At 42.0% G+C, this 23,682-nt stretch overlaps 1 protein-coding gene across 1 annotated transcript in view; it reads right to left on the bottom strand.

Moving 5' to 3' along the window:
• LOC132001395 (uncharacterized) overlaps nt 1-21,723 on the bottom strand; it is a 70,042-nt gene extending 48,319 nt beyond the window's left edge. Inside the window, exon 1 of the mRNA XM_059375952.1 lies at nt 21,532-21,723. The gene's annotated coding sequence lies outside the window, so the exon portion shown is untranslated. The remainder of the gene's footprint in view (nt 1-21,531) is intronic.
• Between the last annotated feature and the right edge of the window lie 1,959 nt (nt 21,724-23,682).

The following is a 23,682-nucleotide window of genomic DNA, read 5'->3' as shown; positions in this document are numbered from 1 at the left end:
CAAGGTTTTGAGGTGGATTTAGTGAGACAGTTTCTGAAAATACTTAGTATAGTGCTTAGCACAAGTGCTTCATGAATAGTAGTTATTAATATTTTACAATATTATTAAGGGGCTGCAGCTTCTGTGAGCAATTCTGAGACAGGAATTTCAAAAACTATTTCAGATGAGGTGGCATTCTGGCTAAAGTCTACCGAGTAGACCATCTCTGGAGGACAAAACACACTCACTGGGACACTGTGGGTTAAGCTGAAGACTTTAAATTTGGGGTCGGTGACTGAGGCAGAAGCAGTGAAGAGATGCCTTTGCTCAAAATGGTCCAGGAGCTGACCTGTCCTGACTTTTCATCTCCTGTAAGACAAATGTCACACATGGCCCTCTCTTGCCTTCTAACCCCACATACCCAAGTCCTTGCTGCCCATGTCTATCTGAGTGTGACAGCTGCATAAAAAGCCAACATTCCCCCCACCCAAAATGGATTCACATTCATCCATTCATTCCCTTGACAATGACTCATGAAGCCCCTCGTATGTGCCAGACATGGTTCTAACAGACCACAGCTCTGAACAAGTCATACTCTTAGAGCTTGCTTTTGGTAGGGGGGAAGACACACACACAAAAGAAACAAATAAATAAGATCATTTCAGATTATCGTAAGTGCTGTGAAGAATAAAAAGCAGGATGATGTGATAAAGAGTGGCTGTAGGCAAAGGGCATGGTAATTGATTGGGAAGGAAAGACCTCTCTGAGGAGATGACATTTAAGCTGAAACCTGACTGACAAGAGAGGGCCAGTCAGGTGAGGATCTGAGGGCAGTGTTGTGGGCAGAGGGTACAGTAAACGCAAAGGCCCTGAGGCAGAAACGAACGAGGCGCCTCTGAGGGACTGCAAGGTGGCCAACAGGATTAACGTTGACGCCGAGGAGATTGCTAAGAGAGAAGGTTGGAGTCCATCAGGAGCCAGCTTATGTGGCGTTTACACTGGGCCATGGTAAGGAGGTTGGATTTTATTCTAAATGCAGTGGAAGGCCATTGGGATATTATTCAGCAGGGGAGCAATGAGATCTGATTTGCCTTTTAAAAAGATTACTCCTAATCCCACCATCCCTTTGCCCACACACGTCAGCGCAAACGCACACACCCAGATTCTCTTAGGAGCCTCGCCATTTGCCAGCTATCTGTCGTGTGTGAGTCTCTCCTTGCCCCACTTCAATCTGTTGCCAAACTGTCCCTAATGTTTCTGAAGCTCAGCCTCTCTCTGCATTTCCACTGCCATCACCCCAGTTCCAGTCCTCAGCCCTTGGCACCAAAAATACCTCAGTAGGGCTCTCACTGGTCTTCCAGACTCTTCATCTCTCCCTTCTGCCACCCACCCCACGTACCACAGCAAATAAATCTTCCCCAACTAAAGACCTGCTTACATCACTTCTCTGACTGGGAACTTTCAATGGCTCCCCACTGCCCAGGAAACTAAATGGTAATTCTTGAAGTGTTCGAGATCTTCCAACATAGATTCTGAACTGTGCATATGCTTTGGCCAAACTGGTCTTGCTTTTCTCGGAACATGCCTTACTTTTATTTACGCGGTTTCCTGGGTCTGAACGGATGTTTCCTCCAGTTGCATCTGTTGAGATCCTATACTGCTCTATCCCTGGAGTCGAATGATAGCATCTCCATGACGCTTTCCCTGTTCCTTCTGACTAGATGGGAACCTCCCACAGGATTTTGTCTGAACCTTTTTAAAGTATGTATTATATTGTTCTTATATACAGCTCTCTACATACGTGTCTTACTCCTCTACTGAATGATTAGTTCCTCGAGCATGATGACTGAAGCTTTCTCATTTTTTATGCTTGTTAATCCCGAGCAGAGAGCATGGCATGTAGGAGGTGGTTAATAAATATTTGTTGAATGAATGAATGAACAAACAAGTCAATAGAAAAATAGACCTGAAATTCCTCTTTAGGCAGCATTGCTCTATGAAATGATTTTAGAAAATTATGAATAATCATAAGAGAGAATAAGAAAAAGGGTCTAGCCCTTTCATCTTCACTATGGCATCTAAGGGCTCCTGGGAAACACAAATAAGCATGGAAATAGGTTTCCATTGTTTTACATGGAATGGATGTCAGAAAAAGCCACTTGGGAGTTGCTGAAAATTATGCACTGTGTTAACAGTGCCCTAGGACATAGATTCCATGTCTGGGGCTCCCCACTTCCCACAGTCCTTCAGTCCCTAAGGTAGGCTTATGGGAAATAATGTAGAACTATTTCCCTTAGCAATTAATTTTGAGTTGAGCCGTTCCTTTGCAGAAAAAAAGATAAAAGTTTCATCTAATTCCCTAATTCTTCACTGTAGTATTAGCATTCTAGAAAGACTGAATTAGGTTTACCTCAATCAATTGTGTTGTGAGTTCATTTATCTTAAGTGACTCTACTTTGGAGGAAAGGTACTGAAGGAACTTCCTTACAGAGAAAAGGCCTCTATTTAAGTAGAAAATGGGTATATTTGCTGGTGAAGCAAGAAGGTAATATTTCTTCACTACTATCTTTTGTTTCATGCACTGAACTTGATTCTCTTTACAAAAGGAGATAACTGGATGTCCCTGATTTTTTTTTTTTTAAGATTTTATTTGAGAGAGAGAGAGTGTGCACGCACACAAGCAGGGGGAGAGGCGGAGGGAAAGAAGAGGGGAGAAGCAGACTCTCCGCTGAGCAGGGAGCCGGATGCTGAACTCGATCTCAGGCCCCTGGGATCACGACCTGAGCGGAACACAGACGCTTAACCAACTGAGTCACCCACAAGCCCATCCTTGTTGTTTTTTAAGTTATACATATTGTTAGTACATTGTTTCATTGCGAACCATCTGTTACTAATTATGGCTGAGAATCATGGAACTCTCATGAAGCAATGGTACCTGTATTCCTTATTTCTTACTAGTTAACAAGACTCCTCCTGGAAGATTAAGGGATACACCAAAAATCTGAGAGAGAGACAAAAATGTGGCAGCTGATCCTTCCTCAGGTGGCTTACCTTACCCTGGGCTGCTGCCACTAGTGGATCCGGTCCATGCCAGCACACCTTCTGGCCTACCAACAAGCTGGATACCAGGTGTGGTTTCAGAAGCAAAAGTAGTTCCTTGTATCGTTTACGTTGCTTTTCTTTCCTTTTTAAACCTCATAGTAGTAATTTATTCTGAAATATGAAGCCCTTGTAGCATGTCCTAAGGAAGGGAGTGAAAAGCAAGGCTTTCTAACTCCTGGGTGTGTGTGACTTTATTACCAAGAGTTTAGGTAAACAGCTTTCTACCAGCATCTTAAAATCTGTTTTCTTTGCTCCTAGTTCCTCACCTTCAGGACTCAATTACTCAAATTGCCCGAAGGTCCAGGAAATTTTTTTCAAACATTGTTTTTACATCTATTCTAAGAGAGGTCCACAGGAAGGTGAGGATGTAAATCTTATTTCTAGAGAGGAGTGAGGTATCCATGTTCGTGGCTGTGGTACTCCAGGAGGAGGAGGAAGAAAATGCATTTCTGTTATATGTGGCTCTTTGAGATCAGAAGTGCTCTCCCATAACTCAGGAAAATGAGGTAATATTTGCATCTCTGGATCCGAGCAAAGTAATTCACAATGGATACAGCCACGCAGAGCAGATAGGATGGGAAAACCTGTGTGCAAATCACAGTTCCACCCTTAGCAAACATGCAATCCCAGGCAAGCTACCTCCCCAGTGAGGGTCAGTTTACCCAGCTGTAAAAGAGGAGCCGTATTATCCATCCATGTTATGTGGGATGGCGTATGTGAAGCATCTGATATTCTTCTAGACAAGGTAGAGACATATGGGGGGGGCAAGATGGAAAAATGTGGTGGATTGGTAACTCAACAACTAAAACATTACCCAAGACTTCCCAAAGAGCTCTGTCCCTGTCCCTGTCCTACTCAATCTGTACATAGAAAACATTTTTTAATGGTTTTGTTTAGGGGCACCTGGGTGGCTCAGTGGGTTAAAGCCTCTGCCTTTGGCTCAGGTCATGATCCCAAGGTCCTGGGATCGAGCCCCGCATCAGTCTCTCTGCTCAGTAGGGAGCCTGCTTCCCTCTCTGCCTACTTGTGATCTCTGTCTGTCAAATAAATAAATAAAATCTTTTAAAAAAATGGCTTCATTTATGGATGTTACAAAATCAGGAGTCATGACCATTAAATGCAAACCAACAGAAAGCCAAAGTAAAAAAATCCTCAAAATGTCTATTCTAACAAAACTAACTTTCAAAGTGATCAAAGCAGAACAACTTAAGTCCAACATATAAATCACTGAAGTCCAGGTTGCCTACACAGCAGCATGTGTTTAAAAAAAAAAAAAAAAAAAAAAAGGCAGAGGAGAGGAGAGCAAGGAAGGAGAAATCATGGAGCAAGGAGAGCTTACATTTCTCTGATGAGGTGCTGGAAAAATCAGATGTACTTGCAGGTTGTACCAAGAGAAGTATGGTACCTAAAGCAAGGGATGTAATCATTCTCTGTTCCTGTGAAGCAAAATGATCAGTTCTAATGCCTCTCTGTCAAAGGAACACAGAGAAACTGTAGAGTGACCAAAGAGAAAAATTTCCAGGCTGTGTCCTAGAAAGAACTTGGAATGTTCAACTTGGAGAAAAGGCGACTTAGAGGGATCCTCATAGCTCTTTCAAATATGGGAAGGGCCACAAGGGGTTAAGACAGTGAGGTCAACTCTATATTTCCACAGACAGAACCAGGACTAGGGAATAGATGAAAGCAGCACTCATAACAGGTGCACTGAAAGAAGCTGCCTGAGTGATGGAGTGACCAAGTGATTTTCCTGCTGCTGATTCTCAGAGACCGTGTGGCTCCTTGGGGGAGTGTTATCATCAGAGGTTCAAGCACCCAATGTGAGACTGGCCAGAGGAACTCAAATTTTCCTTCTATCCTTAGAAATCCACGGCCATCATTGACCCCAGTGTCCCTCACAGTTTTCCCCCCGAAGAAACATCTTCAGGAGCTAGGTGAAAAGGTAAATGCTTTTAAAATACAGCATTTCTATTTTTATTAAAAAAAAAAAAATCACAGGGTACCTGGGTAGCTCAGCTCAGCTCAGATGGTTGGGTGTCTGCCTTCTGCTCAGATTGGGATCTCCAGGTCCTGGAATTGAGCCTGAAGTTGCGGGGGAGGGGTGTCCCAGCTCAGCAGGGAGTCTGCTTCTCCCTCTCCCTCTTGCCTCTCCCCTGCTTGTGCTCTCTCTCTCTCTCAAAAAAATCTTTTTTAAAAAAGATTTATTATTTATTTGAGAGAAAGAGAGAGAGCGTGCATGAGCAGGAGAAGGGGCAAAGGGAGAAGCAGGCTTCCTGCCTAACAGGGAGCCCGATGTGGGACTCAATCCCAGGACCCTGCGATCATGACCTGAGTTGAATGAAGGTAGATGCTTAGCTGACTGAGCCACCCAGGTGCCCCCAAATAAATAAAATCTTTAAAAACTATTTTAAAAATCTGAGTTATGGGCAAGCACTGATTTCAATCCGCAGCACAAGACTATGAGAAGGGAACTGGATTTGGAGATGCTAATTTGGGCCAAATTCCAGCTCTGACACTTACTAGCTATTTGCCTTCAGGCAAATTACTTGACTTCTCTGAGTCTCACTTTCTTCATCTGGCAGTATTAATAATACTTACTTCAAGGGTTGTTAGGAGGATTAAATGAGATACCATATCACATTGATAAGATGGGTATTTTTTTACCCACATTTTAATAGCTCAGAAATCAAGATGCATTTTACCATTGGTAGTGAGCTATAGTTCAATTGGGAGTGTTATTTTTTCTTTCTTTCATAGCAGCACATGAAGTAATATGGGTCTTAACAAAAATCAAGGGCAACTTATATTCAAAGGAATATGATAACATATACTAAAAACTTAGAATAATGACTGGCACACAAGGAATGCTCAAGGCCTTGTTAATTCCCTTCTTCTTTTGCTAGACAACGGCTTCACAGCCTCTTGAGAAACAGGGAGGTCCTCAAGAATTAATAATTGGAACTGATCTACAGATTCTCACAATGGAAAATTAATGAGAAGGTTCACATGGCATCCTACGGAGCATTATTTCTTTTTCTTTTCTTCTTTTTTTTTAAATTTCTTTTCAGCATAACAGTATTCATTGTTTTTGCACCACACCCAGTGCTCCATGCAATCCATGCCCTCTCCAATACCCACCACCTGGTTCCCCCAACCTCCCACCCCCTGCCACTTCAAACCCTCAGGTTGTTTTTCAGAGTCCATAGTCTGGACTCTGGTTCACCTCCCCTTCCAATTTCCCTCAACTCCCTTCTCCTCTCCATCTCCCCTTGTCCTCCATGCTATTTGTTATGCTCCACAAATAAGTGAAACCATATGATAATTGACTCTTTCTGCTTGACTTATTTCACTCAGCATAATCTCTTCCAGTCCCGTCCATGTTGCCACAAAAGTTGGGTATTCAACCTTTCTGATGGAGGCATAATACTCCATAGTGTATATGGACCACATCTTCCTTATCCATTCCTCTATTGAAGGGCATCTTGGTTCTTTCCAGTTTGGTGACCGTGGCCATTGCTGCTATAAACATTGGGGTACAGATGGCCCTTCTTTTCATGACATCTGTATCTTTGGGGTAAATACCCAGTAGTGCAACTGCAGGGTCATAGGGAAGCTCTATTTTTAATTTCTTGAGGAATCTCCACACTGTTTTCCAAAGTGGCTGCATCAACTTGCATTCCCACCAACAGTGTAAGAGGGTCTATGGAGCATTATTTCTATTTTACACACATACACATTCTCTCTATATAATTTATACAAATAGTTTTTATATATATATATGTATGTATGTACACACACATATATATACACACATATCTTCTAAGATATATACAAATATGTTATATTATATATTAGAAATATATATTATATATGTTGTATATGATATCATATATATAATATATACATTCTTTATCATCCCATTTCCTGTGGTCATGTAAACTTTCCATAATTTTCCAACGTTGCTTACTGAGTCTATTTTGGTCCCAACATTTATTGAGCACAAGACTAAATGTTTTGCCTACTTTCTCTCAGGAAAAAGTACATCTTTGTCATCACCAGCAGTCTACCACCATCTTCCAAACCAATCACCTACCGCAGAATGTCTTTGTCAACTTTAATAGCCTTCAGATCTGCCTTCTTTCCTCTTGTGGTGCTCAATTCAAGATGCTTTACATTGTCACAAGAAACATATTAAAAAAAAAAAAAAAAAAAAACATGCTCCAATATGTCAGTAAGGGAAATTTTTTCATGACCTGGCTGGCCCTGCACCTGACCACCAGAGAGACTTTTTGTAGTCAGATACTGTGGTGATTTTAAGTGTGGATTTTTCTCCACTAAAGACCTATCTTGTCTTTTTTAAAATGTTATCAAGCATCCCTGTCTCAATGTTATTTTGTGTTATTGAGTTACCCAGGTTAATTATCTATTACACAAAATCCAATTCTTTAGAGCTGCCTTATGTTTAACTATTTAATGGTACACATAATCTTACCTTATATTAATATTAGAAATTCACTTGCTAGCTCTTCTCTCTCTCTCCCTAAACTAACTTCTGGACGGTTGATTGCTGCTTAGTACTCCCAGCAGCAGGTGTTCAGGGGCAAAGTTAAGTTTTATTTTTATGGGTATGGCTAGTTGGCCAATTAGTTGACATTTATTGAGGGCTCACTATATACCCATCACTTTGCTAGTTTCTGGGACTACCTGGAAAGATAAATGCTAGACCTTCAAGGCATTCGTCTTCTAGGCCAAACATGAAACAGAAGCCACACTGAGCAGAAGCTCTCTTAAGTGACTGACACAATGGATTATTCTATGGCCTCCATTCTCTCTGTAAATGTAAAGACATAAGGCCCATGATGCAGGGTGACCATAGCTAGTGGGAGGCTCCTCGAGGACGCCTGCAATCTGCTATTCCCACAGCCAAGTTGTCTGCTCACTGGAAGTCAGCATGTTTGTTCCCAGAACTCATTGATTGTTCCCCAAAACAATAATCATTGTTATTACACAATTTAATTAAGCTTACTTGAAGTAAGGAATGTGAATAAAGAAGAGAGAAGTTGTGTCGACAAGATCTAAGGAGAACGTTTGGGGAAGGCACATCAAGGTGTGTTACTAAGAACACCTGCTGTCTATACATGTGTGGGAGAGCCGCCTGTAAAACACCACTAAAAATCTGGAAAAATCCGATTGCCTCACAGAATGTCTTTAAGATCTTGCTCCGCTTTAAAGAAACCAAGACAAAATGATTGCGAAAGCCTTGGAGGTGTGGCTTATATGAGAAATAAGACGCAGAGCTCTAATGGGAAGCTTGAAACTCAAATGGCAAGTGAGGCCTTGGGCTTACCTCAAAAACTTGAGATATGTTTTAAGTTGAAATAAAAAAGTTTAAGGAACGATTCCATCATTTTGTATGATCCCTGCCTTAACTAACTTGTTCAACTGAATCATGAACTATTAATTGCATAGGGTATAAGGATTTCTACTTTAACATAAAGAATGTTAAAAGCTGTAATACAGGGTACTAAGGCAGGCAAGATGACTTCTTCTAGGGGAAGAGAGGGCTTATGATGGGCTCCATGGCGGAGATGAGTCCTGAATTGTGTGCCAAAGGGTAGAGTAGGAGTCTCTAGGAAATCAAGGAAAGACCAGTCGCTCCTCAGGGAAGGGATCAGTATAGTCATAGATGTCAGTTTTCTAGACTTTATCAGTCCATCCAGAGGCATGAAAATGCAGGTCTGACTCTATTTAACCACGTGTTCTTAAGCAAGTTGTCTGTGCCTCAGTGTTCTCTTCTAGAAGATGAAGACAACTGCAGTCTATACCTCAAAGGGCTGTTGTGAAAATTATGGAAGGTGGCCTTTAAATGATCATGCATTAATAAAAACACGGCAAAACTATCTTTAGGCTTTCTAGGAGCAAGGGAGTAGGATGGTCTGAGGATGGTCTTGGAGATGAAGAAAATGTGGCTTGCCTCTTTTAAAATCTCCTGCCATGGACAAAAGCCATAGAAAGTTCAAGAAAAGGGAAGGTGTGATGTAAGCTCCCAGGTGCCAGGAGCCATGCCCGCCCTTGAGACCAGCAAGCCAAATGGGAAAGCAGTTACTCTTAACAACAGCACTCAATATCAAACATCATAGCTCACCTACCAAACCCAATGAGCCCATTTGGTTTTGTCAACAAACCCATAAAATAAATATTACTACTATCTCCATCTTACACATGAGGGGACTGGGTCTCATAGACATCAAACATATCACTCAAGGTTGGACAGAGAATAGGGACTAGAACCTGGTCACCTAATTCCAAATTCTCTGAGCTTCCCAACACCCCTGGCTGCCTTTCTCATGGGTCATTTGGTTCACAAATCCTGAGTTTCAATGTCTTGTATTTGTTCATTTGTTAAAACTTTTCATAGGACAGGATGCTGCCACTAATAGCTAAAATGAGGGCTGGAGATTATCAGGGATTTCAATTATCCTGCCTATCTCTGACCTCCATTACCAAGGATAATCTGAAGCTAGCTTTAGCAATTTTCAGAAACTTTCATTAATTTTAAATAAATTTATACAATGTCATTTTCCCCCTTTATCCAAATTAAAATGTCCTTGTCTTTTCAGTTTCTCATTATAGGCAAATCCCTTGCATGTCTTGGAGACAGTCTGTTGTTTTTCTCTAGATCCTTTGTATTTCTGCTTTGTTTTCTTTGAAATGAAAGGACCCACTGCCGAATTCTGATTCTAAGGTGAAGTCATAACATCAATGTATATCATTAAAATGTTTTATTGTAATTACAGAAATAGTCAATGCCAAATTATGTGCACTATATTATTTTCTGCATCATTCTTTATCCCATTCTCAAAGTTAATACAGCCTATTATATCTCATTCATTCTTCTGGCTGCCTCTGCACAGCAAGCAGATGTCTCCATTGAGCAATCCACAATGAATCCGAGATCTTTTTCCTGAGCACTTACAAGTAGAGTAATTCAGAGCCCATCAGTGAGTATGAGCTGTTTCAATTGTTCCTTCCAGTGTACATTAGCTTGCACTTGTCTACATAAAATTTCAAAGAATCATAGATATTACAGATGGGAAAGACCAGTTAGTTTATCAGGCCTACCCACTCTGCCAGCAAAAGCAAGCATGAGGGTAATTCTATCAGTTCATGCTCTTTTAATGATGCTTATTAATAATAATTACAATTACTGTTTATACTACATGGTTTCTTTCATCCTAAAATCAACTAAAAGTGTGTTTTTTTTAAAGCAACCTTTCTTTTCTTAAATAGAATGAGCGCTCAGACATCAATGTTACCATAAGCAAAGCCAGTCCAACGAAACCCAGAATTCAATTCAGTTCAGTTCAGTGAACATCTCTGAGTACCAACCACTTGTAGGGCAGAGGCCACGCTGGGGGTTTAGAGGGATCCACAGGTGAATGAAACCAAAAGCTCTGCCCTGTTGTTTACCACCTATGAAGGGATTTGTGATAGTGAACATTCATGCTATTACAATCATGCCAAGAAAAGAACCAGATAATACAGCCGCTATGGGGATGGAGAGAGTCATCAGGCTCTAGGAATTAAGAAAGGCTTTGTGAGGAAAGTGACACTTGAGCCAGACCTTGAAGGGAGGTTGAGCATAAGGTCCATCAAAACAGTTTGGAAAAAAGGGGGACATAAGCAAAGAACAAAACCAAAACAAGGGATCTTGGCTAGGTTTCTACCACACGCCGCAAAGATGAGTATGTGCGTTCTCATTCAAGTGGACAAAATCTGCAGATGTCTACAGGCCTCTTGAAACAGGATGAGGCTGTGGAAACTCAATTTAATTAACAACTTAAATAACAATCAGAACACACAGATTACCAATCATGAATATACTTAGGAAGACAAGGCAGAATGTTTTAAATTAGGGACGGTCTCAAAACAAACAATTCTTTTTTTCAGAAGACCTGGTATTGTCTGTAAGAAAAACTGGGAACTCCCAACCATGGACTAAAATCTCCAATCCAGATCTTAAATGGATAAATGACCCACTTGCCAGTACTTTAGTTCTACTTACTTCACGCCACACCATACGGCCAAAAGCTGATGCTTGTGTACCATTGGGCCACTTGAGGGACTTGTAGGTTCTTGTTGGGTTGCTAGGCAATTATAGATCCTAGAACCTAGGATCTAGAATGCATAGAAAACGGGATTCCATTTTCTGGCTCCTTCAATAAAGACACACGTAAGTGCAGACCGGGAAATGCGAATATATACTTACGATTAATAAGAGTAGGTATTTCTCTACTTTTGGTCAAAGAACCTAATCTTTGGAAACACTCTTAACTGTCTATCTATTACCACAATAATTAGCTACTTCATACCCCTCTTAATAAAACCACTGGTCTGAAGAAGAAGGAAACTACAGAAGGATTCTTGTTCTTCTGTATTTGTCCCCTCGAAGACCATTGCAAATGTTATCTCCTGTATGCTTTCCCCAGGTCCTTTTACCGCCAGTCCCTTCACCAGCAAATTGACTGTTCTCTTTCTTGACTACCCCACTTCTTTGCTTCATTGCTATACGCTTTATTAGTTGTGTGAGAATCTCTTTCCACCAGAATGAAAGCACCTTAAAGATAGGAATTCAACCTTGCATTCCCACAATGCCAAGTTCCTTTTTCACTGGCTGACAAAAGTAGACATTCAACACATGCACGTTAAATCATTTCATCAGGTCTGAGAGACCCATTTTGACATATTTCAATTACTAAAATATTTTGTTTTGTACCTTTTCCAAAATTTGCCCTTGTCTGTCTGATCATAAGCCTGTGTGTGCCAACCACTACCTGTCATTCAGTTAGTGCCTGCCTCTGATAGGTGAACTGCAAAAACACTGTCCTACACAAGGTCTGAATCTTGATTCAGTCATATGCACATTCATCCACCACGTGACTGGAAAACTTTGGAGTCAACTGGACCTAAGTTCACACAGACACACAAGTTCTGATTGTTCCTTACTAGTTGTATGGCTCTGGGCAAGTTAAACTCTCTGGACCTCAGTTTCCTCAACTATGAGATGAAAACATAAATAGCACCTAGCTTCGCTTGAATAAGACAACACTCAGTGTTTAGGACATAGCAAATACTCAATTAAGTACTAACACTGTAGCCTTGTTCGTAAAGTAGACATAGTAATATAAGTCCTTGTGGGATTCTTACATGAAATAAATGATATAAGAAACAAAGTCTTACCCCACACATTGTTCAATCAATGTTTCCTTCCTCACTGTGTGCTAGGATAATTGCTACAATTAACTGAGCACCTATTACATCCTAGGTGATGTGTACCAGTCACTTTAAATATATTGTGCCATCTAATTTAATTCTTATAATAAACCATTGAAATAATAATCATTATCCCTATTTTAAAAGTGAGTAAACTGAGTTTCGGAGAGAATAAATAACCAGCCCAAGGGCATATCACTAGTTCATGACAAATTGCTCCAACTGCTAAAGTAAGAGGGGTCAAGAACAGAATAGGAAGCAGAAAAAGAAAATACAGGCAGGAAGACTAGGCAGAGACTCCCTAAGAAGTTTAGTATTCCTATTTATACCCATTCTGGTCTTCAGTTTTGGGATTATGCTTGCTTTTTAAACCAGCCTCTGGGACCTGAGAAAATATATTGTCACGTTCACTATTCACACACTCCTGCTTTTTCATAAATGCATGAAATGATGTCACTCATCTAAGAACTAAATCTAACACTTTTCCCTCTCCTAATTTTTTTCCTGGTTATAAATTTGCTATTTGTTCCCACAGTCTTCTTATCTCTGTTGTACTAACTGTCAACCCTAAAACATTGTACTTTTTAATAACGTGGTTATCCTGAATTTCTTATATTTCCATAATGGACTTACATTAGATATGTCAAATACATTTGTCACCAAATACATGAAAGGGAAGACGGCTCTTCCATAGTTCCTACTAAAAGGCACCCCAGTTTTATACCAAGTAGCAACTTCCTGCCCCACAGCCTCCAGGCTAGAGATGCACATCTGCCCGTTGGGCAAGACTAGTTAGGGACCTAGAAGAAGGGCAATGAAAAGATGAGTGGGGTTACTGGATTCTTTCTTGGATATCTGAATTAGAAAAATCTGAGAGAATGAAGGAATTATCAGGGAAAATTACAAATGAAAGAAGACATGAAGAAGAAGCAAAGGGAGGAGGGTGGAGAGGGTAGGTTCTGGACACGGTAGGCTTGGCAAGTCAAAGGAGCGACACCAGGTATGAGCAAAAGCTACGAGATGGATAGAGGTTACCCAGAGTAGAGCTAGAAGACCAAACCAGCATGCAGCAATAGGAACTCAATAGGAACTCAAGGTGAGAGAACACACAGTGAGAGAATGAGTTTGAGATAGGCAAAGAGGTTGCTCCTAGAGCTACCTCAGGACCTGAAAGACTTACAGCTCTAATTTCAGGTTCCATCTGTGAGCATCCTCACAGTGAATGCTGCTTTCCTCGAGGAAACCACAACAAGTCAGTTCTTTGCAACCAGAAGGCCTTTTCTGGAGGGTTCAGCATTTAAAACCTTTTTTATGAAATGAAGATTAAATTGCATTGTCCCCTTTGTATCAGATGGGTCGCAGCTGCAGATTCCTGGAAGACAGGCATCACCTTCCTACCTTGCGATTGTCCTGACTTCCTCAAAGGTCTCTCTATTTTCCCTGTTTCTGAGATGGAAGAAACCTCTCCTATTCAGCCACTACCTAAATAACAACTCAAACTTCACCACTCATTTATCACCCATGATCCTCAAACATAAAGAATAAACTCTCAGAAATGGGAACCACAAGGCCCAAGAAGGAGAAACATGGCTTACAAGTTTTAGGGGAGAAAAGTCAAGCATAAGTAAAGGAGAGACTCAGAGATATTCAAAATACTTTGTTATGAATGTAGAATTTACTCTTTGCAAAGGAGGAGAAGGGTGAATATCTTAATATGAAAAATTTCCTTTTTTACCGTGGAACATGTGGTTGTATAATTTAAGATTTTTACCTGTCTTTCTTTTTTTGTATTTAGTTAAATTTCTTAATAAGCTACATTTCAATGTGAACTGTTTACTCTCTGGACAGCAGTTATTGACCAGCTGCTGTGCCTCACCCTGTGCTGGGCAGTGGGGGTACAAAAACTAAAGACAGTCCCAAACCTTGAAGAAGCTACAGTCCAGAGCAGGAGGTGGCCTATAGGCAGCACCGTGTGGTAAGGGACACATAAGCAACAGAGATAGGGTCTAAGAAGATTCCCAGAAGAAATGTCCAGCTTAATTTAAGTCTTGAAGGAACAGTAGGAGAGTCCAGCTTAATTTAAGTCTTGAAGGAACAGTAGGAGCTGGCTTGGAAAAGATGTCCAGGCAAAGGTAGAAACCTGGCCATTAGCACAGATTCTAAAACCCTGCATTCTTTTGACTATGGTTGACTTAGGGGCACCTGGGTGGCTCAGTTGGTTAAGTGTCTGCCTTTGGCTCAGGTCCTGAGATAGAGCCCTGCATCGGGCTCTCTGCTCAGCCGGGAGCCTGCTTCTCCCTCTCCTTCTGCCTGCTGCTCTGCCCCCTTGTGATCTCTCTCTTTCTCTGTGTGTCAAATAAAGAAATAAAAATAAAATCTTTATTAAAAAAAAAAAAAAAAAAGACTGTGGGGGCACCTGGATGGCTCAGAGGATTAAAGCCTCTGCCTTTGGCTCAGGTCATGATCCTGGGCTTCTGGGATCAAACCCCAAATCGGCTCCCTGCTCAGAGGGGAGCCTTCTTCCTCCTCTCTCTCTGCCTGCCTCTGCCTACTTGTGATCTCTGTCAAATAAATTTTTTAAAAATTAAAAAAAAAAAAAAGACTATTGTTGACTTAAACACCCTGGTATATCCTGGACTTCTATACAATAAACTATCAGTCCAAGCATCTTTAGAAAAGAGAAGTATGCCTTTGACCCACATTCAAAAATTTCCTTACTCACACACCTTGAGTAAAATTTTTTTCCTCAACCAGACACTAACTACACAAGGCACAGGGATAACAGAAAATCCAATGTATCTAGTATTAGACAAAATGAAGGACCGCAAATTTCCCAAGTTTCTCTTCGAGCAAAAATGATGGCTTGGCTTCTTTCAACTGCCATTACTGTTAATTTTTAGTTTGTGTCTTTATTTTTCAAGGAAAAGAATGATTATGATTTTCATGGAAATTACTAAAGCTCTCCAAAGCTTTTAATTAGAGTCATTTTGAATCTTTAAGTGAATAACATAAAAATACTTTTTTAAAAGTTTTCTCACTTTAATTTTAATTCTAGTATAGTTAGCACACAACATAAAAATATTTTTGATAACTACTTAGACCATTAAAAGTTAGATTAGCAACAATGATATATAAAATATGCTTTTCTTTTCCTGTACGTTTGGTACTCATCAATAACCACATTTCACATATTTCTATAGAGTATGTTCTTATGTTCAAAAAAAGCTTGCTGGTATATCATTTCACAAACCCGTTCATGTTTTCCCAACTATAAAGTCAATAACATATTGCTCTTAAGTAGTTACTTCTTGGGATTTTATGAAGTTAAGCAAGCTACCCAATGATAGGAATTTTAAGGAACTGAGAATAAAGGAATAGTATAAATTTAAAAAAAAATTGTTATATATGGTCTTCCAAATTCCTTCCTCCAGTTATAAAGTAATCATATCTTACATACTTTTTTTTTTCCAGACAGAAATAAGACCAATTCAAAGAGAGTCAGTGGTTTACTAATCCTCAAAGTAGCCTTGAACTAGTCTCCCTTGCTACAAGCAAGAGGATATTTGTAAAACATGGTAGAAGATCTTATTCTGGATTCTGAAAATTACATTAAGAGCTAGCACGTGAAATTTTTAAATTATATCTTTCCAAAGATTTAACCAATTTCAAGTGAATAGTGCTTGGAATTACTCATATGAAACATGATTAATAAAAACATCCTTCACTGCCCAACCTGTCTGTCTCACTCTTGGCCATGTCTCAGAAGCCGTTTATCACTCACATCCTGAAGGCATATAACATTTATATATAGCACACATCATATCAGCAAGTCTTCAGCAATATCCTTCAGGAGTTGCATATCATAAAGATCGTCAGTAGCCCTATCATCCCCCAAAGCACGGTGTTTAACACATAGCATGTATTATCCACACTACGGTCACTTCATCTGGTCCCTTGCACCCTCAAAACAATATGTAAGCACAGCACAAAAAGGAAGAGCACAATTTCTATGAGAAAGCAGTAAGAGCAGTGAAGCTAAGAGATGTAAGCAGGGCCCATCCATTTTCAATTCATACTTATTATACAGGAAGATATGCATTCAAAACAGCCTATTCTTTTGAAAATCGTTCTTTAGTGTCCTCGCACATGTGCCTACATGCTGACTGGCCAATTCTCTTCAAATCCATAAATTAAAACCCCACTTTTGCCTATTGTGCTTTTCACTTCAAAATGTCAACATAGTTGGGATATATAGGAATGAATCCCATTATACCCACAAAACTCACAACATTTCCCCCTTGGGAGCCACGGGTCTAGAACTGGGCTTTGTAAAATGTGACCAAGAGACCAGATCCACAGAATTTTCTATTTGCAGAATTAGAGAAATACGGAATAACAGGAAGGAAACAGAAGTGATGTAGCCCAGCCCCATTCTTAAAAGGAGTCTGGAGGAGCAGAGTGGGGAGTCTTAGGTCATAGAATGGCAAAACCAAATCCAGAAACTGGTCCAATGCACTTGTAAAAAACATGTAATGATTCAGTTAGAATGGGGGACTCTTCTTTTTTGAGCAACAATCTAAATCTTAAGTCTTTAAAGGAGTACATTTGGCTGGGATATCAATGGTGACTGCCTCACCTCTTTGCTTTTCTTCTCTTGTAGAGATTTGGCCTAACCAGGAGATTTAATCAGCAAGCCATCCTGTCCCTTATTTTCCTGTGAGTCCTTGGGTGAGTCACATAACCTTACTTAAATATAACAGAAGGATAACGGTATTACTTAATTCACAGGGCTATTATAAGAGAGGACTGAGCAGATATTTTAAAGTGCATTAAAATGTCAAGGTTTAAAAGAAATGGAGAAAATTTCCATTTTACATCTTATATTTGTGTCTCTTGGGAAACACACACACACACACACACACACACACAATTCCCTTCACCTGAGCTACAGGCAAAAGCAATATTTGTAACCAAGAAGTGTGGGGGAATGTCCCGGATGTTGTGTTGGTTTTAAACCTCCAGCAGGACTAGGGGCTCTCACACTTTTATTTACACGCAGAACCCACACATGCACCTTTTAAAATGCGATCAATCTCCATTTTTACTCCCCTAGAGTTAAGAATGGCCTGATCACTGCTGTCTAGCTCCCCAGTTCTGTTAAATTTCTTCCTCAACCAGATCCTTGTTTTCACCACATCTCAGCTCCCCACTTGGCTCACTCCTCTCTTCAGATTACTCAGATTGCCTCCCCCAGAGGCAGCGCCCCAGTGAGTAACACATTGGGGGGCGGGCAGAAGTGATCAAATACTTGCAAATGAAGTCATACAGCTCACAGGAGAAGGCAGGGGCCACAGGTGCCAAATGCAGATGATAGCTGCAAGCTCTGGGTAGGGCTGTGACTACAATGTAGCTACCATGTAGGCCTGTACTTCACTGTGAAACAACGGCGGAGGCACAGAAATGACTCTCATTTTGCTCATCACACGACCTCTGTAGGTTCCCAAAGTACAGGCACCAAACCTATGATTTCTGTGTGGGTGGGCATGCCTGCCTTCCTTTTAAACTACTAAATTAGTCTAGGGGGAAAAAAAAATAGATTGACACCACTGAAGACAACATTCCTCTAAGTACTAGAGAAACACACAATGTAGAAAATGGTGATACAAGCGAGACCCCAAGTCGGCCTGCACGGAAACGACTGGCATTGTCACCATTCCTTCTCTCCACCCAAGACCAAAATGGAATTGGGCATGCTCCTACTCTGGGAGATTCAACCAGTGAGATTTTAACAACCCAACCGAAATGGGACTATGGTAAGATGAAGAGGCTGTAAATTTTTTTCACCTTTAAAGATATATGCCCTTGTTAGGAGGAATGGGAAAAGCCATTTCATTACACTATTGTCTTTGGAATTTCTTTCTTTTCTTTTTTTTTTTTTAAATATTTTATTTATTTATTTGACAGAGATCACAAGTAGGCAGAGAGGCAGGCAGAGAGAGAGGGATGGGGAAGCAGGCTCCCTGCTGAGCAGAGAGCCAGACGTGGGGCTCGATCCCAGGACCCTGGGATCATGACCTGATCTGAAGGCAGAGGCTTTAACCCACTGAACCACCCAGGTGCCCCTGTCTTTGGAATTTCAAGATGACAGTGATAACAGTGGAGTTTCCTGCAGGTAAGTGTTTCATATGAACTGGGGAAACTAAGGAGTAAGTGAAATGAGACAAGAGCCTCACTAACCACAGGTCTTTTGCAATGCCCATCAGAGTTTCATGGTGTGCAGAGACTAGAGCTAACGTGAATCCCGCCGGGATGACTCTCACGAGGAGTGTGGCATTATTTACTAACACAAGTGTAAAGAGTTAATAGATACTACTTAGGTCTCTGTTGCATTGTGTGAAGAAGTTGGGGGGGTGCTTTTTACTGTCTTTGGAAACAACAGGCCCACTATATGCTGTACTAGTAGGAATGCCTCCAGTGGAATGAGAATTGGCTGGGGCAAGACCTCAGGCAAGAAAAAAGGACAGCTAGCTTATGTCTAGTTACAAATTTAGGACAGTTACTTATATAACTCTATGTTCTGCCCTATTAGAGTATCTGCATGCTGTTCAGTATAAGTTATCATTATCATAATTACTAATTTAACCCTGTGGTTAATGTTGATTACACCACAAAGATTACATGCTCCCTGAGAGCAAGGGTGCGTCTACTTTATTCTTTCCTATGTCCTCAGCACCCAGCAAGGTGCCCGGTACATAGTTAATGCCCCTAGAGTATTACTTGAATCAACAAGTGAGCACATGAATGAATTCACGCGAACTCACACCGTGACACGCAGTTGCCATGTTTGCTCCATGTGCCCTGAGCAGGACTAAATGCATTGCTATCGTCCAGCACAGCAAAGAGATTCCAAAAGCTGCCTGTCTTTCTGGCAGACCCAAGTGCTGGGCTGTATAAGATCGAGTATGGAGGCCAGGTGAGGGTGCTGACTTGACAGCCTTCTGGGCGTTCTGAACCCCAGGGTAGGGTCCAGATGCTACCTGGCTGCACTGAGCCCCCCTCAGGTCACTGCTGATCTTCCCAGGGCTTCGGTGTCCTCATTTAAAACTTGATGAATAACCTTTTTTGTCCCTTGTAGTTCTGAAATTCTAACATTTTAGGAAGATATCCAGAACCTGAAATATTGCCAAAGACAAACCATGGTAAGATCTTCTGCCTACAAAGTGGGGGATAAATTAAGTTTTAAAATACAAAGTTTAGTTCTATTCCAACAAAACATTTTATTTGTGTGTGGAGGGTGCTTCTTGCCAGATCCAGGCCAGTTAATATCTTTCCTCCATCCTTTCTCACACCCCAAAGTCGGGTTCTCCAGGCTTCCAAGGGAAGAAAATATTCTCAACCAGGGCCGGCCCTTTGCTTCAATCTCTATCACAGAGAGTCAGTCTGATAAACACTTGCAGTTAGAATGGAAGGAGGCATAGCCTCCTAGACTTTTGCAGATTTTTTTGGAAAACTAGAAAGAGTCACAGAAAACCTCAAATTAGGTAAGAGAGTGAAATTCCCCCAGAGAATTCAGAGAGAGCCACAACTGAGATCCTTGAAGCAATTGCTGTGTAAGAAGAGAAGAAAGGAAATCCATGGCTCAAGAAAATAAGCAGACATTTTTTTTTCCTTAAAAAAAAATTTAAAGATGAGTATTAGGCACTGATTTCTGCCTTCTATTCCCATCTCTCAAGATGACACTTAAAAAAGCAAAAGGTTTTATCCACAAAACCACCAGTGAGTAAACAACCTTCACATTCTTACCCTCACACACACACAGTAAGATATTTACTCTCTGATAAACAGCAATTGTAAATAAATCTCATTTAATCTCTAAAAGCCACAATAAAAATCTTTAACCTCCAAGGTAGAGTTTACAGATGTGTCTGGAAGGCCTGCCAGCACCAGGAAACACAAGGTCTTGAATAAACTACTATAACAGGAGGCACATTTTCTCTCTCGAGCATCTTACACTGACCTTCTTTTAAACAAAATATGTACAAGGGAGGAGGAAAGGGGAAACCCAACCCCTCCCACCCCATTCTCTGTACAAATCAGCCAATAAATCTAACGAAAAGACACAAGAGAAAAGGACAGAAGCCAACAGGTGGAAAAAGGCTTTTTGTTTCCTTAGAAATGCTCAGACACTTGATCTGTGTTCCCCGGTTTTGTCTTGTTTTGTTTTGTTTTGTTTTTTGTCTCAGGGTGTCTTTAATGATGGTTTGATGATGATGATGATGACCAAGAATAATGATAACACTTCTACTTGGTGATTCCACGGTAAATCTAGCTTGAAGATTTCTCCATGCCTTTCAGACATAAATCTCTGTTCTGTTTTACCAAATCCCAGGCAGATATGCAGCATCCCCAGGATTCAGCTATCTGGATTGTATAGATGGGGGAAACTGAGGCACCCCCCCTCCCGCCCCCTCCCAATCCCCCTCACACAACTCCTTTACAGTAACTACCACCAGAGAAATCCCTGAGACTGGAAAAGTTTCTGGATTGTCTTGCCGCAGAGTTCTCTTGCTCTCCCATCTCGCCTGCCTTGCTGCTCTGCCTCGGGAGTCTGGGCTCCAGTGATAAGGTTTGGGGTACCTCCCCTTCAGAGGCGCGCCAGGGCAGTGTGGGGGAAGTCCACACACACACACACACACACTCACACACACACACTCACACACACAAAGCTCGATGCAATCTCTGCGGGCACTCGGCAGAGCCCCAGCCAGCCCTCACTCAGCTTGAGAACCACAGCTCCAAGCTTGCAAGGCCTCCCTGGGCTTCAGTCTGGGGCCGCTCTGAACGAGGGCTCTGCCCTCCTCTCCCCCTCTTTCAGGCTTCTCTCTCTTCCTCTCTCTCATTTTTTTCCCCCTCGCACCTCCACCCTCACACCCTCCTCCCACCCCTCTCCAGCCACCCCTTTTCCCCCACCAACCCAGAGGCACAGATCGTGTTACTGGGGTTCCCTAGAAAGAGGGGCCATCCCCAGCCCTGCGCGCCTTGCAAGACTTCCAGGGGCAAGGCGAGAGCTCCAATGGCAGGACCCCAGCGCTCCTCCTGAGCAGCGCAGGAATGAGACCCCCACTTCCAGGCACGGGCGAACGAGCCTGCCACAGAAGAAGGAATTGTTAGGGCTCTTACCTTTTTTATGAGGAGAAATTCTGGAGAATCATTTCAGAAACTGAGGGGGGAAAGTGAATGAAGACAAAAAAGACCCTTTTCCTGCAATCCCTGGCCTCCTGGTATCAAGACACTAGGACAACATCAAAGCAACTTAGGGGGAACACTTTAGGGGCCTATTGTCTGCTCTGGTCTGATCTGTTTTTCTTCTGACTCCCCCTCTTGCTGCGGTGACACTTGGTACGGCCCAGGCATTCATGCCAAGTAGCTTTCACACATGGAAGCTTGTCTCAAGCAATTGCTGACAAGCCACAAACAAGACATTCTCCCTCCCTTCTCGGTGCCCCCCCCCCCCCCCTCCCCCTCCACCTTTTCCTCCTCCCCCCTTGTCTCCCCTCCTCCTTTCTTCTGAATGCAAACTAAAACTCTCCAGTGACAGGCAGGCTCGCAGGCTTGGCCTAGCTGCGCACGCAGACACACACACACACACACACTCTCTCTGTCTCTCTCTCTCTCTCTCTCTCTCTCACTCTCCTCTCTCTCTCTCTCCCTCTCACGCAAGCAGCTCAGCCAGTTGCTGCACTGGTGGAGTTAAGAGACAGGAAAAAGCCTAGGCTGAGTTGGGGGCAGGGAGAGAAAGAGAGAGGGAGCCGGAGAGCGGGAGAGCCTCCTGTGCCCTGGTAAAAATGGCAGAAGAGAGGTGAGCCCTTTGGAAAAACAGCAGTGGCCACACACGTGTGCACACAGACACACACTGCGAGGCAGCCTGAGCTCCAGCAAGAGTGAAATAAACCACCACAAACCAAACAGCAAGGTCCCATCAGCTTGAGGTTGGGGGAGTGGGGAGATAAGAGAGTAGGTAGACCCAGCTCCGGGACTTCTGTTGAATGTTGAGGTGCCTTTCTTTTCTATAGTAGAGAAAAACTGGTTCCCGAAGGATCCGGTCTTTCTTCCCTGCATAATTGAGCAAAGACCTGAGCTACTAGTTAAAATAAAACCATGAAATGTGTAAATGTGCGAGTAAACTTGAACTGTGGGTTCAACTTGTACCCAGGATATTTTTAAAGTGGATTTTTTTTTTTCCCAGAAACCCTAGAGAGCAGTAGCAAGGAGAGTAGTAACAAGTAGTGTAAACTCTGAGAGCTGTGAAGTGTGATGCTGAAGTTACTGATTGCCAGGCGGCTGGAATTTATGGAGGGTGGGCACTGCGAGTCGCGGGGGAAGGGTGGGGGAGTCTCTCAGAGCTGTTTTCTAGGAATGAGGGGGAATGAGGTAGGATAATGAATATGGCATGAAGCGAGGCAGGAATTTGATTGGTGAGGAGGGAGAAGGGAGGGGGGGGTGTAAGGGGGGGGGGCACTGCATTTAAAAAGGAAGAAGAAAGATGGAAGCCCAGAGATTGAAACATGCGAGGGGGAAAATGAGATGGCAAAGGAAGGCAGAAAATGTGAGTGAAAAGGAGCACAAAGGATGCGCAAATTTGCAGATGGCATGAAATCAGGAAGGCCAATTGAGATCCAGAAGAACGACAGGATGATGATGTGACGTTCATATTTTTAGCATGTTGTGGAGTCACAGACCTGACAAGGTCTCCCCAGCCTAGGCCAGGAAGTTGCCCCTCTACCTGCAGTTGCTGCAGAGAAGCTGAGCTCCTAACGGGAGCTAAACCAGATCTGTATTCTTGCAGGCAGGTGGCTTATAGTCTGTTTCTCAGAGTCTTCTACAAAATGCAAATTACGTGAACACGCATCACTCACTCCTTCGTAGGGGTGCAATAAGGAATAAATTATGACTTTTTACACTTAATACTAGCTAAATGGCTTGTCACTAACTAAAAGTAACTGTATCGAAGACATAGCCTTGTTCCTGCTGACTTTACACCTTAGTTTCCTTCTCCATTACGGCTGATCCCTACAACTGTCTACCCTGACTCTCATTCATGCTGATTGTGAGAATATTAACTACTTTTGATTGAGTATTTACTTAATTTTTAGCACATTCCTAAACATTTACACTATGAAGTCATTGCTCTTAAGACCATCTCCATGTCCAGATGCTAAAAAATGAAGCACAAAGAGGTTCAATAACTTCCCTCAGGTTACACAGCAACGTAGCAGTGGAGCTCAGATCAGACTCAGACCTGTGTGATTCCAAAGCCCCAGCATTTACCCA

Source organism: Mustela nigripes, chromosome 14 (assembly GCF_022355385.1).
Source record: "Mustela nigripes isolate SB6536 chromosome 14, MUSNIG.SB6536, whole genome shotgun sequence".
In the NCBI taxonomy this organism is placed as follows: domain Eukaryota; kingdom Metazoa; phylum Chordata; class Mammalia; order Carnivora; family Mustelidae; genus Mustela; species Mustela nigripes.
This window is presented reverse-complemented; position numbering and strand designations above follow the sequence as displayed.